This window comes from Rhipicephalus microplus, chromosome 1, assembly GCF_043290135.1.
Source record: "Rhipicephalus microplus isolate Deutch F79 chromosome 1, USDA_Rmic, whole genome shotgun sequence".
NCBI lineage: Eukaryota > Metazoa > Arthropoda > Arachnida > Ixodida > Ixodidae > Rhipicephalus > Rhipicephalus microplus.
The window spans coordinates 45181408-45198894 of record NC_134700.1 but is presented as its reverse complement, the minus strand read 5'-3'; the positions used below and the strand labels follow the sequence as shown (position 1 = coordinate 45198894).

Here is a 17487-nt window from a genome sequence, read left to right as displayed (position 1 = left end):
CTGAAGCTGGGCCTTGCGACAGTTGAACCGGCTAAACCTGTTTTTTCCAAACTTGCTTGCTTTTCCTTCTCCACCGTTCTGGTTGCCGGTTTCCTACTGTTCTCTCGGTAGGTCGCTTCTTTGTTCAGCTTCGCTAACGCTTCCTCGGCGGACTTCAGTCTTTCTCCCATTGCCCTCGTTTTCTCTTGCTCTGTCGCCAACTCAGTCTCGAGCTTGGCGATTCTCATCAGCAGTTCACTCTGGGCAACCATCATTTTCTCCATTTTTTCCTCGACCTCACATTGCCTACACTTCGCGTCAGCCTCTTCTCCATCCACTTCTACACTTGGGTCCACTTTCAAACCCACTCCAAATCCTGAACACTTTACAGTCTTTTTAACCATGCCTTTCTGACACCAATCGTCCCTATACTCGATAATTACTAAACTCGAGCCCTGCACTACGAGAAAAAAAAAAAAAAGTCTAAGCTCTACTACAAAAAAGCTATTATGGGATGCCAGCGCTCCTGGCGGAGTGCCGAGGCGCAAAACGAGAGAATCGGGGGACGGCGCTGAGGGACCGATCGCTCAGGCACGAAGTTATAGAGGAGGCTATGCTCTGAGCTAGCGGGACACCTTCACGAAATCGCTTCGTCCGAGTAATAACAGGGAGTAACAGCTCGCCGACAACGAAGCAACTACGAGAGAATGCGCGCTAGATGCACTGACAACGGCGAGTGCTTTCACGTCATTAATTCAGCAACTGTACAGACAACACGATCGGTCGTGCGCCCTCTACGGTTGCATTCCGCCACGCTGCCGACGCAGCGTCCTGCCACTGTGTCCCGTGTTCTCCGTGAAACTCACCGGCGTCAGCATTCTGCGACCGTGGTGACTTTGAGCACGGTGCTAGTGACAGTTGAACGTGGTTGCTGTTACGTTGAGAATACATGCAATGCTGGTGGAGAGTGTACCAAGCGGAACAGAAAAGGTGTTTTAATACGCACATGCAAGTTGTTACTGTACATACACAACACGAAACTACGTATGTGCACATGGTCCTCACGGCGTCTTGCTGGGCTCAACAGCGTCGTCCGTTATCACAAGCAGGAGCACTGCTCAACCGTCACTGACCTGCAAGGCGTTGGTCGTCATTCAGCTTCGTCATGGTGCCCAACGCAATTTCGCTGAACACTAACTGCTTCATCCGCGTCATCCGCCGCACGACACATGGATATGCACTTGTTCTACGCACTGTTGAAACCCCGTGATGGACAAAGGGATTTGTAAACGTTGCTAAGAGTAATGTAACAGCCAGGAGAACACTGCGTAACCAATAACGCGGCGCAGAGCACAGATATTGTCCGCCACGGCTCAGCACGAGACCTGGGGAGGCACACATTCCGCCGCCAGCCGCGGCCGCTCACTGCTAGACCAGCTCCACTGCGCAACACGTAACTATAACAACGCCGCCATTGTGCCTAGGCACTGCGCCGTGCTCCCGACCGGGTTGCAGAAATTAGGTGCCTTTTCTCATCTTCTAACCACTACCACCACCACCATTGTGCCTAGTGAATATGGCCGCCATGATGTCATTTCCGCCACATTTTTTACGCCCTGCGTTGGCTGGGCATGCCCTCTAGCCAGTGCCCTCTAGCCAGTGCACCTTTCCTTCCTCCGTGAGCCAGTGCCTCCTCTGGTTTAGCACGTGTTGTATTGCCAGTCTGTGATGTTTACGCGTGACTTGTGCGTCGTCGCCGGTATTTCTCGCCACATTGTGCTGTAGTTGAGTGAAGAAGTGGCGGTGGTGTGTGCGCTTGTCTACGGGAATGAAAAAAAAGAATGACAGGGAGAAGGCGGGACAAGCGAGACGGCTTCTGTTTTGTGCCAAATTGTAACAGCGGCTAGCGCTTGAAGCTGATCGCCGGGAAGAATGGTCATGGCACATCAAGATAGGTGATCGAGTCCTCGACGAGAGCAGCGTTGCTTGTGAGCGGCTCTTCGAGACAAGGTTCATACAGCGAACTTTTTAGACCACAATCAACGGTAAGATCATTGAGATCCCCCGAGATCGACCACTCTTATCAAAGGATGCCATTCCGACTATTTTCCCGGATGCTCCCAAGTATTTTTCAAAGGCGCTGCCGAAAAAACGAAAGGATCGCAACCTGAGCGATCAGATTCTTCCCAAACCGAAGCGAATAAGACGTGAGAACAACACGATGGCAGAAGTTGCGTCTAACGATGTCAACCGATAAAGTTCAGTCGATAATATTTCTGAACAGGAATGTCAAAGATTGTCGAATGATGTTGACCGAGGTGGTGCAATTGATAAAGCTCCTGAACATGAATGCCAAGGTCTGTCATTTTCAAAGCTCACCATTCCAAGTGCGGGGTCGGAAATTTTCCTGCCGTGTGTTGGGGACTCATTTCTTTATGCTGAGTTAGAAGCCGACGCATTCGAGCATAGCAAGGTAGCCTTAAAGGGACTCATTCGATTAAGAAGCAAGCTGGTGAAAGTGCTGCGACCGCCGAAGTTCTCATCAGAGGAAAAAAGTGGCGCCAAGAGGAACTCGCAACACGAGAGGAGGCAGAGTTAATGATAAACAATGTAAGCAAGTTGACTTTGTGCCCTGGCGTGGGAATGGAGCCTTTAGCTGGCAAATGCCCTTCGTTTAATAGGGAGTTCTTTTCGAAGAACTGCACGCTTGTCGTAGCAGATGTCCTCGGTGCTTGTGTTCACTGTATCAGAAGAAGCTGATACTCAACCAGCTTTCCAGAAGACGGCGTCAGAAGGTATCTGCCAAACAAAGTCCTCGTAATATACGGCGTAATCTACGGAGAACGAAAGGCAAGCTTAGCAACGCAAGAATTAGCTCGAGGCATATGAAAACAAAAAAATGAGCAGTTATCTGAAAAAGCGGTAGCTGAAAGAATTAAAGGTCTTCCTGAGGAGCAGCGAGCAGCTGTCAAGGCGTGTTGTGAAGCAACACAAAGAAAGTTAAGAAAAAGAATAAGGTATGAAAATGAATGGCTTCTTGAGTGCGTGCTGATGCGCATGCGAAGCCCTAAGCTGTATGAACACACGAGAAAGCGCGGCATTCTGGCTTTACCAGGCCGCATTTGTCTAAAGAGGGCAATACAGCACTTTCAGAGCGGCTTTGGTTTTAACCCACGTGTATTCAAAGGTCTCCAAGAAAAAACGAAGGACATGGACGAGCACAGTCGGCATGGCATCATAGTATTCGACGAAATGAAGCTGTTCAAACACATTGATGTCAAGCCTTCTGGTAACTGTGAACAGTTAAACTGTTTCATTATTTTTAATTGGACGGTCCATGTGTTTCACCGTATGTGCTGTTAGTTTCTGCGTGTTCATTCATCTCGGCTTGCGTCTTTGCCTCTTTCAGGCTCCATAGAAGGATTTGCTGATCTGGGTCAGTTTGAGACTGAAGGCTCCGGAAAAGAACTTGCAGATCGCAGGCTAGTCGTAGTATTTCAGCCTTTCACAGGTATGGAGTACAGTAAAACTTTGAGCATAAAAGCTTTCTTAAAATTTGCCGTATTGAGCCATAGTGTTAATGCTTCTTCTGGATTATGTTGCGAGATGTATAATAGTATAGCAATCAGGCTTCTCATATTCAGGTAAATGGCTGCAAATTCTTGGCATATTTGCGGCCAAGAGCAACGTTAAAGCCAACATTCTTGCAAAGATCATCCTCGAGTGCACGTTACTCTGTGAAAATGTGGGGCTGCATGTTGACCGAGTGACTTGTGATGGTGCAAGTTGGAACCTTAGTATGTAGAGGATTTTCGGCGTACAAGGTAAGATTAGCTGAATTTCGAGTAGGATGCTTGCTTGTCATGAAAAGTACTAAATATTTCTTATCTGCGAAAATGCGGGGCTGCATGTTGACCGAGTGACTTGTGATGGTGCAAGTTGGAACCTTAATATGTAGAGGATTTTCGGCGTACAAAGTAAGATTCGCTGAATTTCGAGTAGGATGCTTGCTTGTCATGAAAAGTACTAAATATTTATCTGCTTCTGGTTTTCATACCCTACTGTACAGTTACAATGTTCCCTCGTTTTAAGCATAAACTCCGTGAATCATACTGTTTCCAAATTTATTTTGAAATACAGGATCTGCCTCAAGCACCAAGTCCAAGTGCATTCATCCTGTGGATGACACCCGTGCACTGCACTTTTTTTTCTGACTTCCCGCACTTGCTTAAGAATGTTAGAAATGCTTTTCTAGACACTGGGTTTAACATATGCCAGATGGACGAGTCCATGCAGATTACATCAAGGAAGCATGGAAATCAGATAATGAAAGTGTAACCTTGAAAGTTATGCCGCATCTTAGCAGGCTGCATCTTTTTCCCAACGGTTCTGAGAAACAGTGAGTGGGGCCAGCACTCCTTCTTGTTAGTGATGAGGTACTTAAAGGACTGTTGTTCTACCGAAAACAAATTGAAAGACTCTATGGCCCGGGAAATGTGACAGAAGCTTTCATTATGAGATTTTCAAAATTAATCAGAATAATGACGTCGCGTGTGCCAGCAACAGCGTTCAGACCAGAATCTCCTGAAGCCGACTTTTTAAGGGAGTTTCTAGTGTTTTTTAACGAGTGGGAGTCGCTCTCTCATAGCTCAAAATATGGATTTTTGAGCAACATCACTGCCGAGGGCCTACGGGTTACCATTGGCTCAACTCTGGACATCGCTGAGTACCTTAGCTCACAGTGCAGTTGCCGTTATCTTCTAACCTGTAGGCTGAGTCGGGACAAGTTGGAAAACTTGTTTGGGATTGTGCAACAATGCAACGGCTGCAACGATCACCCAACACCTACCAAACTCTTGGTCACTGTGAATGCACTGGCCTTTTATGGTGTAGCACAGCCACCAAAGACAGGAGACTGCAGCCCTGAAGTGGTCATTTCACTAGTTGGTCATTGCAATGCCAGCTTAAGCCAGGATAAGCAAAACCCCATAAATGCACTTGACTGCCTTGTCGATGATGGGAAGCTCGATGACGTTGAAGCTGTTTCGGATTTTCTTCCACCTAAAGATCATAGCAGGTGTGTCACCACAGCTCAAGCCGCCTAATACATTATGTTGTAGGCTATGTGGCTAGGAAAGTTGCCAGAAAAACTGCTTGTAGTACATGTAATGGGCTCTTGACAATGAGCAAAGAGCAGGGTCATTCAAATAACAATAATGACTTCATTAGACATTGTGATTATGGCAGTCTGTTATACCCATCTTCTGGGCTTTCCAGTCTTGTAAGCGCTTTAGAAGAGTCATTTACCGTTTTCTTCAGTTCAAAGAAAATGAACGCACAAAGCATGCAAGACTTTGCCATGTTCCACCAAAGTGTTGACCTGCCAAAGCCAGGGAGTGACACACATCACAAAGAGCTGACACTGAGTATAGTGAAATTTTATGTACTTCTTCGTTTTCGATTCTATGCTAAGTCACTGAACAAGGAGCGCAGCTCTAAGATACAAGCGAAACACCTGAAGCTGAGGCGATGTAATTGAGCAGCTGACCAGCAGGTGAGGTTAGTAATTGATATTTTCTGGATTTCTACGTGGGAAACCATGATCTTATTCTTTCGATAAGTTTGTGTCTAGTTATGAAGATATTTTGGTTTAATTGAAAGAAGCAGCTGGGCTGAAAAAATGTTTGAATGAAAAATAAAATTCAGAATTGTGTTTGCCTGTCGGTGTCCTTGCTTGTGCGCGACCAGTCGCAAAAGTAGAAGCAACATGCAGACACATTCGCTTGAAGCTTCTCGACTGCTTAGCATGGGAAACAATATAAAAGATATAAAATATGCATGACCGAACACAAACACTCGTATGCATTACATAGAGATGTTTAAGCTTTATGAGTTAATGCATTAAAATTTATCCAATACCACTTGAAGGTATGTCACTGCTTAATAATATTCCTGAATTAAAAAAAAAACACGCTCGACTGGACGACAGCACTAACAAGGTGTGATGATGATGATGAGTGGTTTTCAATGGCGCAAGGGCCAATCGATGGCCAAAGAGTGCCATTTTGATAGACTAGAGATATGAACAATGAATGTTATGATGCGTGGCTGTAAAAGGGCCCTAAAATGCCTTGCGCTAACGCGGGTAAAACATAGAAGCATTAAAATCATGACATGGACGTGAACTATGTGCAAGAATACTAAATGGCGTGACGTCGTGATAGCGGGACAGTGACGTAGTTGCAGCCACCACGGCAGCGACCTCTCTTCTGAGATCTTGCTACGAAGCACCTGAATATATGACTTTAATAGTATGTACATCTGTTAAAAATGCCAGCAGTGATTTATGAGGAAAAACGGGTTCTCTACCGACGAACATTGATGGGTGCAAGGGTATCTGTTGTCGGAAGAGATATAAAAAGTGCTTTTTTCTAAGAGAATCTAAATCACTGCATTGGACAAGGAAGTGGAGAACCGTGAGCGGTTCTCCACATCTCTCACACAATGGTGCATCGCCACCAGACAGAAGGTATGAATGTGTCGAGTGTGTACGTCCTATCTGTACTCTTGTAAGTGTGACTTGTGTGTAGCGTGATCTGTATACTGTGGGCCAAAATCCAAGTCTCTGTTTAACAACATGCAGATTGTTTCCTGTCTGCCAATACCATAAGCGCTGCCAGCACGTCCTGAGCTTCCGTCTTAGAAATGGTTTCAGATCAAGCGCAGGAACAGCCACAGATGTATTGGCGCCAGTGTTGTCTTCGGCAGATGCGGCCAGCTGATCCGCCGACACGTTTCCAGCGATTTCGCGGTGCCCCGGCACTCAGCAGACTACAACATGCCATTTAAGAGCGTATATCGTGCATAACAGAGAGTACAAGGACACAAGGACAGGATTTTTATGTTTTCGCAGAGTTTTCAGAGCCACCACTACACTCAGCGAATCTGTGTATATTACCGCACGTTGTAGTTGCAGTTTCTTAATATGCTTGACAACCACAAATACCGCGTGAGCCTGTGCTGTGAAGATGCTTGTTTCGGAGTGCAAAATACTGGAGTTGGAGAAAGATGGGCCAACAGCTGCATAGGACACACCAGTGTGGGACTTCGAAGCATTCTTTGAAAAATTCTGGGCAGGTGTACTTGTGTTGGAGTGCGAGGAAGTGTGTGCGGATATGTACAGTAGGTGGGTGTTTAGTGGTTCTGGGATGTTAAACCCCACATATCAATCAATCAATTAGGTGCGTGTTTAGTGACTTCCATGAAAGATAGATCGCAGTCTATGACTTGCCACTTCCATGGTGGCAGATATACTGCTGGAGCCATCAAACATTGTTCTAAAAGTGGCACAGCTGTTTCCTCAGCGAGCCTCCTGACATGAAGTGAGTATGGCTGTCTCAGCGAAGGACGGTTATTGAACAAGGTACAGTTGGACAGATCATTTACTGTGTAGTGAGCGGGATGTTCCTCATCAGCGTTAACCTTGAAATAGTATGTAAAAGACAGGTAACATCTCTGCAGATGGAGCGACCATTCATTTGATTCTACGTACAGACTCTCTACGGGGCTAGTTCGAAAAGCACCCGTAGAGAGACGTATGCCTAGATGGTGAACAGGGTCGAGAATCTTTAAGGCTGATGGTGTCGCAGACTGATAGATTATAGCACCGTAATCTAGGCGCGTGAGTACGAGGCTTTTATATAGATTCATCAGACATTTCCTGTCACTGCCCCACGTAGTTCGTGATAAAACTTTCAAAATATTCATGGTTTTTAAACACCTGTCCTTTAAATCCTTGATGTATGGGATAAAGGTTCGTTTAGTGTCTAATATTAGGCCCAGAAATTTATGCTCTGTCTTCACAGAGAGACGTTGACCTTGCAGGTCAATCTCGGGATTGGGATGAACGCCCCTCTTTCGGCAGAACAGGATGCAGGTACTCTTTTGCGCGTTCAGTTTAAAACCATTTTCATCTGCCCATTGAGATACCTTGTTCAAACCTAGTTGAACCTGACATTCACACACTGAGAGGTTACAGGACTTAAAGCCGACCTGCACGTCGTCAACGTATGTACAGTAAAACATATTTCGTGGGATAACGAGGCGTAAAGAGTTCATTTTCACTATAAAAACTGTACAACTCAATACCCCTCTTTGCGGCACTCCTGTTTCTTGAACAAATGTACGGGACAACACAGTGCCCACTCGAACACAGAATGTCCGATTAGACAGGTAACTTTCGATTATTTTCAACATTCTGCCCTGCACACCTAGGTGTGACAGGTCTCGGAGTATGCCAAAGCACCACGTAGTGTCATAGGCCTTCTCCATATCGAGGAACACTGACAAAAAGAATTGTTTATGAATGAAAGCATCACGAATTTGTGACTCGATACGGACAAGGTGGTCAGTAGTAGACTTATTCTCTCGGAACCCGCACTGGTAAGGGTCAAGCAGTCTATTTGTTTCAAGAAAATGCATCAATTATCTGTTCAGCATTTTTTCAAAAACCTTGCAAAGGCAACTTGTCAATGCTATGGGCCTGTAGCTTGATGCCAAAGATGGGTCCTTGCCCTGCTTAAGAATTGGAATAATAGTAGCTTCTTTCCAGGTGGAAGGGATCTCACCGGAAAACCAAACGACATTATACAAGGAAAGGAGGGCTTTTTGGGTTCCAGGAGGCAGACGTTTGAGCATTTCGTATAATATACGGTCAGAGCCTGGGGCGGTTTTGTTACAGCAGTTTAATGATGCTTGTAACTCGGCTATTACGAAAGGTTCATTGTATGCCTCATTGTTTGTGGATATGAATTCTATTTTCTGTTTTTCTATTCTTGTTTTGTATCGTTGAAACGCTGGACTGTAATGGGACGAGTTGGAGACCTGTTCAAAATGTGCACCAAGGGAGTTCGCTTGGTCTTCCAAACCATTGCCTTGTGTGCTTACTAGAGGAAGATGTTCTCGTCCTACTACCCTACTGACCATTTTCCAGACTCTTGCTTCATGTATATATGTATTGATTCCTGATATAAACCTCTGCCAGCTCTCCCTCCTGGCCTGTCGACGCATTCTCCTGCCTTGGGACTTGATGTTTTTGAAATTGACAAGATCTTCAGCGGTCGGTGAGTCTCGAAGCAGTCTCTATGCTTTGTTTTGATGTTTGCGAGCGTTTCGGCATTCGCTGTTCCGCCAGGGGACTTGTCGTTTTCTGCCCAGTCCAGATGTTTGCGGAATGGACTTAGCTGCAGCTTCAATAACAAAAGCAGTAAAGTATTCTACAGCTGCATCTAAGCTAGAACCGCATATGTTAGTCCAACTTAGGCTAGCAGCCTTGTAAAACTGGTCCCAATCGGCTTTTTCTATCAGCCATTTCGGAAGCTGTGGAGGACTTTCATTTGGTACTGCTGAGCTCAGAACTACAGGCTAGTGGTCACTTCCAAAAGGATTACTAATGACTTTCCAGTGAAGTAGTGAAAGAAGCGATGGAGATACAATGCTTAGGTCGATTGACGAGTAGGTATGGTTAGCGAGGCTATAATATGTTGCCTCTTTCCTATTGAGGAGACGCGCGCCAGAGGAAAAAAGAAACTGTTCAATCCGACGACCTCGTGCATCGCAGCGCGAGTCACCCCACAGACTGCTGTGTGCGTTAAAATCTCCAAGGAGAAGGTACGGTTCTGGAAGTTCATCAATTAATGCCTGGAATTCTTGTTTACTAAGTTGGTGCTGAGGAGGTATATAAATAGAGAAAATTGTGACCAGCTTATTCAAGATAACGGCTCAGACGGCTACTGCCTCAAGAGACGTCTGAAGTGGTAAATGTGTACAGGCAGTTCCTCGATCCACAACAATGGCAACACCACCGGATGACGCGACTGCATCGTTCCGATCCTTTCGAAACATGGCGTAATGACATAGAAAGCTTATGTGTTTCGATTTCAGGTGTGTCTCTTGTATACACAGCACTTTTAGTGTATATTTTTGTAAAAGTTCTTGAACATCGTCAAGGTTTCTCAGGAGTCCTCTGACATTTCACTGTAAAATTTGTGTCTCCATTTTTAATGTAGTTAAGTGCTGTGTGTACAGAAACGTTGCCTTAAGTTACAGGGCCTGTTGGGGGCCCTGTAATACGGGGTTTCTCTTTCTTGCTTCGCTCCAAAGAGCTGCGCCTTTCTTTTGGCGTCTGGGGCGCCGGAGGAGTGTGGCTTGTGTCCATCACCTCTTTTGAGGTGGTGGATGGTGCCTGCTGGGCAGGCCCCTTTATGGCAGTTTCAGACCTGACTACACTTGCAGTGGTCTGTGGTCCAGCAGACTCTGAAGTCTGCTGGCCCTTTTGAACAGGAGGCGGAGCAGTACAGGCTGCTCCAGCCGGAGGAGCTTCTGGCACAATCGCAGTCACACTTGGTGTGAATCTCGCGGGTGTCGAAAGACGTGGCACGGCGCCTCGATGTGCCACGTCGGCGAAGGAAGGCGCAGAATTATTGTGTGTAGAAAAACGTTGACGTGCCTCTTGAAATGACAGGTTGAACTTGACCTTAAGTTCTAATATTTGTTTCTCTTTTTTCGATGCAGGGCATGATCGGGAGTAGGCAGCATGATCTCCTTCACAGTTAGCGCAACAGGCTTCTGAAGTGCACTTTTCGGATACATGTTCACAAGATGCGCACTTCGCGCACCTAGCGTGCCCTCTGCACGTTTGGGATCCGTGTCCAAAGCGCTGACACTTGAAACATCGGCGAGGATTCAGTATATAAGGTCTGACACGAAGCTTGCACTAACCAGTTTCAATGGAGTCAGGAAGGTTGCTTGTACCGAAGGTAACTATGATGTGCTTTGTTGGGATCTGTTTATTATCTCGCCTGATTATTATTCTTTGTACTTTCACCACATTTTGCTCTTGCCAGCCTTCGAGCAATTCACTTTCAGACAGCTCGAGGAGGTCATCATCAGATATGACACCACGCACTGTGTTCATTGACCTATGTGGGCCCACTGATGTTGGTATGTTATCAAATGAAACGAGTTTTGTGAGCTTGTCGTACTGAGTCTTGTCGCGAACTTCTAGAAGGAGATCGTCATTCCCCATCTTAGTTACTTTATAGCCAGGGCCAATTGCATCTGTCAGCGTTTTCGAGACAATAAATGGTGAAATAGATCGAACTGTTTTCTTTTCATTTTGGCTGTGGATTACATGGTACTTGGGGAAGGTCTGTTTAGGCTGTGCAGTAAAGAAGCTGTCATCGGTGCGCCACTTTTTCAGGCGGCGATCAGGGAGTGCGGGAAAGGGGTTTTTCATGAGAAGCATTTTAAATTTGGCGGCGATGGTGGCCACCCACCACCGAGCCCAACAAGGGGGACGCTACAAGGTTGAATAGTGAACACTTGGAGACGCCAGCCATGCATCGCTGCTATAACCAAATATAACTACCCAAGGTTAGGTAACTACACAGGGTTAACCCTCGCCGCCAAAAAATACGGAAGTAAGCGAAAAGAAGAGATGACAGGACAGATAAAAAGTGAGAGATAAAGATGAAGATGTAAGTAGAGAGAAATAGGAAAAGGCGACTGCCGATTTCCCCTGGGTGGGTCAGCTCAGGGGTGCCGTCTACGTGAAGCTGGGGCCAAAGGGGTGTGTTGCCTCTGCCGGGGGGGCCTTAAAGGTCCAATCACCCGGCGTCGGCTCAACCCCTAGGATCCCCTTTTCCCCGGACACGGCAAAGCCACGCACGGCTAGGCGTGGGAGGGAGTCAAAACTCCCCCGTTAGCTCGGTTCCGTGGTGTCGCAACACACCAAACGCCTACTTGCGCAGGCGCCCCTGCGGGGCTAACAAGGTGTGGGTTCGAGCTAGTTGGTATTCCATAATCATCACTTCTTGCGCAAAATTTCGTAGACAACAGACGCAAGCAGAAGTATGCGCCCATCCATGTCTGTTTCGTCCGTTGTCTAAGAAATTTTGTGCAAGAAGTGGTGACAGCACTAAATTGTGATGCTGCCTGTGTGGAAGGGCTAGATTTCATGATTAGGTGGCGTTGCAGTGGTTATTAATCGCATAAACAGCCGCACTTGCAGGACAACTCGGAACAATAAAAAAATCAGCCGCGCAAACCACTCGCAGAGGTATCGCCGCAGCTAGCGTAGCGCTCTTGTGGCCAGTAGCGCCATGTGGTGGCGCGCTGAGCGGTCATCGCAAGTAGGACCCTTTTTCCGGCGTCGCACGGCACACTTCCCCTTCTAGTACACTGTAGCAAGGAGAACAGAGAGAGAGAGGATGGTTGGGGCGAGCGCGAGGCGGTTCACGAGGCATCAGTTATGTAATCTCTTCGTGTCGTTAATAAATCAGTTGTTTGTCGTTCAATCAGTCGTGTCATTGTACGCATCAACCCCTGACATGGCGATGAGGACTTAACAACGAACCTATGGCCGACGTAGAACAGAAGACGAAGCGAGAAGATAACACTGTACGTACCGAGGCCTAGCAGCAGCAAGTGCAGCCAGCGACAACGACCAGTATGGAGACCGGCCACACCGAAGTGAAAACTCCACGCTGATCGTGGACGAAGCGGCTTTCGGCAAGAACGAGCTGAAGTTTACAACGCCTCAAGGTATTTTTGAAGACAGCATCTCTCCAACTCGCTTGACACGTACGGACGCCATTGAAAACCGAACGAAAATGCAAATGGAACAACGGAGCTCACGATGCTCAACACTACGTTGCAAATGATGGCGCGACTTCTCGAAAGGCAGTTGGGAACACCGCCAGGCACGTCGAACGACAACGCCACCAGTGCTCAGCTGCAAATAACTACGACACCAGATCTCACGGGAACGCTGCCGACCTATTCGGGAACTGAATCAGACAACTTCGCTCAGTGGAAGACTGCCATAGAATCAATGCGTGAGCGGTGCGCATGGACTGAGGCAGCAACAATCAACACAGGAACCTCGCGACTTAGGGGCCGCGCAGCCAAACTACCGGGCACCTGCACGCCGACTGGACATCATGGGTGACAGCATTAAAAACTGAATTCGACAAGCCTCCTGTTCTTTCAGTGGGTCGCCTACGTCGACGCAAGAGCTCAACGAGAGAATGAAACTATGACAGACTATATGTACGCACGCCTCCAACGCATCAGACGAGCCTCGTATAAAATGTCCGACGACGATGTGGTCGACTAGCTTATACAGGGAGTAAGGTAAACAAGCGTAAAACCCACGTTAGCAGCTTTTCACGACCTGCGACGCGGAACAATCGCCGAGTTCTTGCACTACGCCCAACAGCTGGATAGACGAGATGTTGGAATCAGCGACGAAAAAAAGCCTTCGGCAGTCAGCAAATCACCAAAGCTCAGCGAGAAAAATGTAGCTGAACCAACGACCACAACGACACCAAAGTATGCACGCTTGCCGGTCTACACGTGTGCACGTTGCAAAAGGAAAGGACACAGAGCGATCGACTGCCCTGATCCAGACACACGCATAGAAGATGAAAAAGCAGCAGCTGTGCGACGTCGCCAAGTAAAAAGCTTGCGGCGAAACGGGTCGGCGCCACTTCTGCGCATGCGCGTCGTGGCGATGCCTCCAAACACGGGCGCCGGCGATAGGAACACTCGCGCCTTAAAGAAGCAAGAAAACTGTGTGTGTGCCCCGATTCAGGGGCAGTTGTTGTAGGACCTTTAGTGCGGAAACATTAAAGTTATGTTATCACACATCTGGTGACCCAGAAAACGAACGTACCGCACTGTCATGGCTGACGAGGAAATCCTTGCTGCCCTTCAACAACAAGTACAACAACTGCAACAACTGCAGGCCCAGCAGCAAGTGATCCAGAACCAAGAGCAGCAGCTCCGAGAACAGCAGCAGCGCAATGAAAATGAAGCACTCTCTTCCGACGACCGTGCACCACCCCACTTGGGCCACGCCCCCCCAAAACTTCGCTCCAGCAGTCCCTGCCATCTCGGGCGCCTCCACTGCTGCGGCCGCCACCGACACAGACGCCTGTCGCGTCGCCGTCAAACTGCCACCGTTTTGGGCAGAGGCGCCTGACGTGTGGTTCGCTCAAGTCGAGGCGCAGTTTTCCACGGCTCGCATCACTTAGGACCGGACGCGCTATGACTACGTCGTCGCCCATCTAGACTCGCTATGCGACTGAGGTTCGCGATATACTTGCGAATCTCCCGGCTGTTGACCGTTACCTACACCTGAAGAGGGAACTGATCCGCCGGCTTTCACCTTCACAAGACGAGAAGGTGCGTCACCTACTCCAGCACGAAGAACTTGGTGACCGGAAGCCATCGCAGCTCTTGCGTTACATGCGTGACCTCTTGGGCAGCACCCGGTCGACGACTCCCTCCTCCGTATCATCTGGCTTCAGCGTCTACCCTCACATGTGCAGGCCATCCTCCAGGTGCAGCCGAATCTGCCACTGGACCAGCTCTCTCACATCGCCGATCAACTCGTCGAGATTTCGTTGCCAGCGTCGCCACTCACTGTCAACGCCGTTGACACCCGAGAGTGCACAGCGAGCTCACGCGCCGTGTCGACGAAATCACCCGTCAGCTGGACTGAATTCAAAGGCGCCTGGATCAAAACCCGAAGCTGCGTCTACAAAAACGCTCCCAATGCCAAGTCAACAACGCCGCCTCATCGCACGGAAATGATAACGGCCCCTGCTACTACCACTGCCACTTCGGGGACAAAGCCCGGAAATGTCAACCACCTTGCTCAGTTGGATATCAGGGAAACTTCAACGGCAGCTCGTAGAGACAGCCGCGAGCTGCCAACTTAGAGGTCGTTGCATATTTGTCACTGACCAAGTCACAAAGCGGCGGTTTCTCGTCAACTGTGGCTCCGACATCTCTTGCTTTCCCCGAACCTTCCTGCGTCACAAGCGTCCTTGAACGTCCTTTGAGCTCAGCGCGGCGAATCATTCGACTATCAAGACCTACGGCTCGCTCCGCCTTAACATCAACTTCAAACACCTGTGTCAAGATTTTCCGTGGAATTTCGTCAGCGTTGACGTCGCAGAGCCGATCATCGGGTCCGACTTCTTGGCGTACTACAATCGTCTACCTGACTGCCGATATGACCGACTTATCGTCGCTACAACAGGCCTCTCCACGCCGGGCCAACATGCGACCACCCAATAGCCTAACGTCAAGGCACTCACCATTGGGAACCAGTCGCCATACCATGACATCCCCGCAGAATTTCCCGACCTGACTCGACCTAGCGGGCGTCCGCGAGAGGTGCACCACTCAACCGTGCACTACATTCGTACTACTACTGGCCCCCCGGTCTCATGCCGCTCCCATCGGCTAGCCCCGGACCGCCTAAGAATCGCACAGGCCAAATTCGAAGCCATGCTGCGTGAAGGTACTGCCCACCGCTCGGAGGGACCTTGCGCCTCACCGCTTCATCTGATAACAAAGAAGACCAATGGCTGACGCCCCTGCGGAGATTATCGCGCCCTCAATGCCCGCACCATCCCCGACAGGCACCCCGTCCGTCATATACAGGACTTTGCGCACCGCTTAGACGGCAGCACTATCTTCTCAGTGGTGGACCTCGTAAAGGCCTACACACAAATTCCTGTAAACCCGGATGACGTCCCAAAGACCGCAATTATCACGCCTTCAGGCCTATTCGAATTCCCTTTCATGAGTTTTGGTCTCCGCAACGCGGGGCAAACCTTTCAACGCTTCATCGACGACGACGTCCGCGGCCTGGACTTCTGTTTCGTCTACCTAGACGACATCTTGATCTTCCCCCGCAACGAAACGGAACATGGCCATCTTCGTCAACTGTTCCAGCATCTCGACGAACACGGCTTACTCATAAAGGTTCAGAAGAGCACGCTCGGCACCCCCGTCGTCACATTTCTTGGCCATGAAATCCCTTCTGAAGGAACTAGGCCTTTGCCTGACCGCATCCTGGCCCTGCAAAATTACGCGCTGCCTGCAACAGCCGTTTCTTGGGCATGTTCAACTTTTAAAGGCGCTTCGTGCCTAAAGCGGCCACATATCAGGCCCCTTTCCATGATGCGTTGGCCGGCCAACGCTGCAACCATTCTGTCACTTGAACCCCAGCCTTAACGCAAGCGTTCGAAGACTCCAAACTGCCCTCTGCAACCCTACGCTGCTCTCCCATCCCAAGCCAGAGGCGCCCCTGGGTCTTTTCACAGATGCCTCTAGCACCGCCATCGGAGCCTCTCTCATGCAGCGTGTGGGAAACAATTGGCGCCCCTTGACGTTCTTCTCGAAGAAGCTCTCTGCCCCGAAGCCGCCCCCGCCTTTCGGCAGCACTGGCGATGCAACGTCGTCCCTTGCGGAGACGACCTGGCCAGCCTACTACAGAGAGCTCGTTGCCATCTACGAAGCAGTCCAACACTTTCGACACAACCTCGAGGCACAGCACTGCACCATATACACTGACCATAAACCTATCACTTACGCTTTCTTCCAACGCCGCGAAAAACTTCCACCGGCTGTCCTTCATTGCTCGATTCACCACATATATGCACCACATCAGCAGAAAGGAAAATGTGGTCGCCGACGCACTTTCTCGCATCTCGGCTGTCGAGCTACCAATCGTTACAACCGACGGCCTCACCGAAGCTCAGAAAACGGACACCGAACTCCAGCAGCTCCTCGAGAATGGCTCTTCCCTTCAACTTCAAAAAGTTACTATCACTGGGTCAACAGACGCTCTCTACTGTGACATATCAACAGGACGAGTGAGACCATACGTCCCTTCTTTGCATCGCCAAAGCCTCTTCAACCAGTTACACAACCTCAGTCATCGCGGCATCCGAGTTTCTACACGCCTCGTGACTGACTGGTACGCGTGGCCCTCAACGCAACGGGACTGCCGCACCTGGGCACGCACATGCGTTCATTCAATGTCAGCGTGCCAAAATCACCCGTGATAAACCAATTAAAAAAAAAATATGGCAAAATGTTCCTCATCGGACACCCAACAACTTCCACTGTCTAACTAAAATTTGGTATGGGGCCTGGTGAGTGGCCCTTTAATGGAGGTCAGTGGTTCAGATTTCTATAATTCTCATATGCAGAAAGCAAGAAAAAGCAGTAGTACTGCTTACTTTGCTGGCAAGTCGCTGTCTTGTAATGCATGAAGAGCAAGAAAAAACAACACCGATTTCAGCGGCGTTGGTGGATTCGTCTTGCTCTGCAAGACCGCAACAAGCTCGGTCACCTCTTCCACGAAATAGGGACTTGAAGTGGGCATGAGTGGGTTAAATTCCCGTTGGTTATAACGTTCACTTACATGCATTGCGAAATAGCTAGTGAGTAAGGCTTGGCCGCCACTTTTCAAAATTACTTGACTATTGGTCCGCGGCGACCGATTCGATGGCCGACGCCTCAAAAATCAGTCCAAGAGCGATCGACGTGGAGACGGCCCCTTCGGCGCATCTCACCGCCGCCGAATCGAAATCGGCACACTTTCAGCGGCCGGAATGCTCACTTTCAACTCACCCCATGTCGATC

General features: G+C 48.8%; 1 long non-coding RNA gene across 1 annotated transcript; it reads left to right on the top strand.

Annotated features, from left to right (window-relative positions):
• Positions 1-560: 560 nt before the first annotated feature.
• LOC142762692 (uncharacterized) lies at positions 561-11134 on the top strand. Its single transcript, XR_012883833.1, has 2 exons — positions 561-9101; positions 10552-11134. It is a non-coding gene; the product is annotated as an uncharacterized LOC142762692 (long non-coding RNA).
• The last annotated feature ends 6353 nt before the right edge of the window (positions 11135-17487 follow it).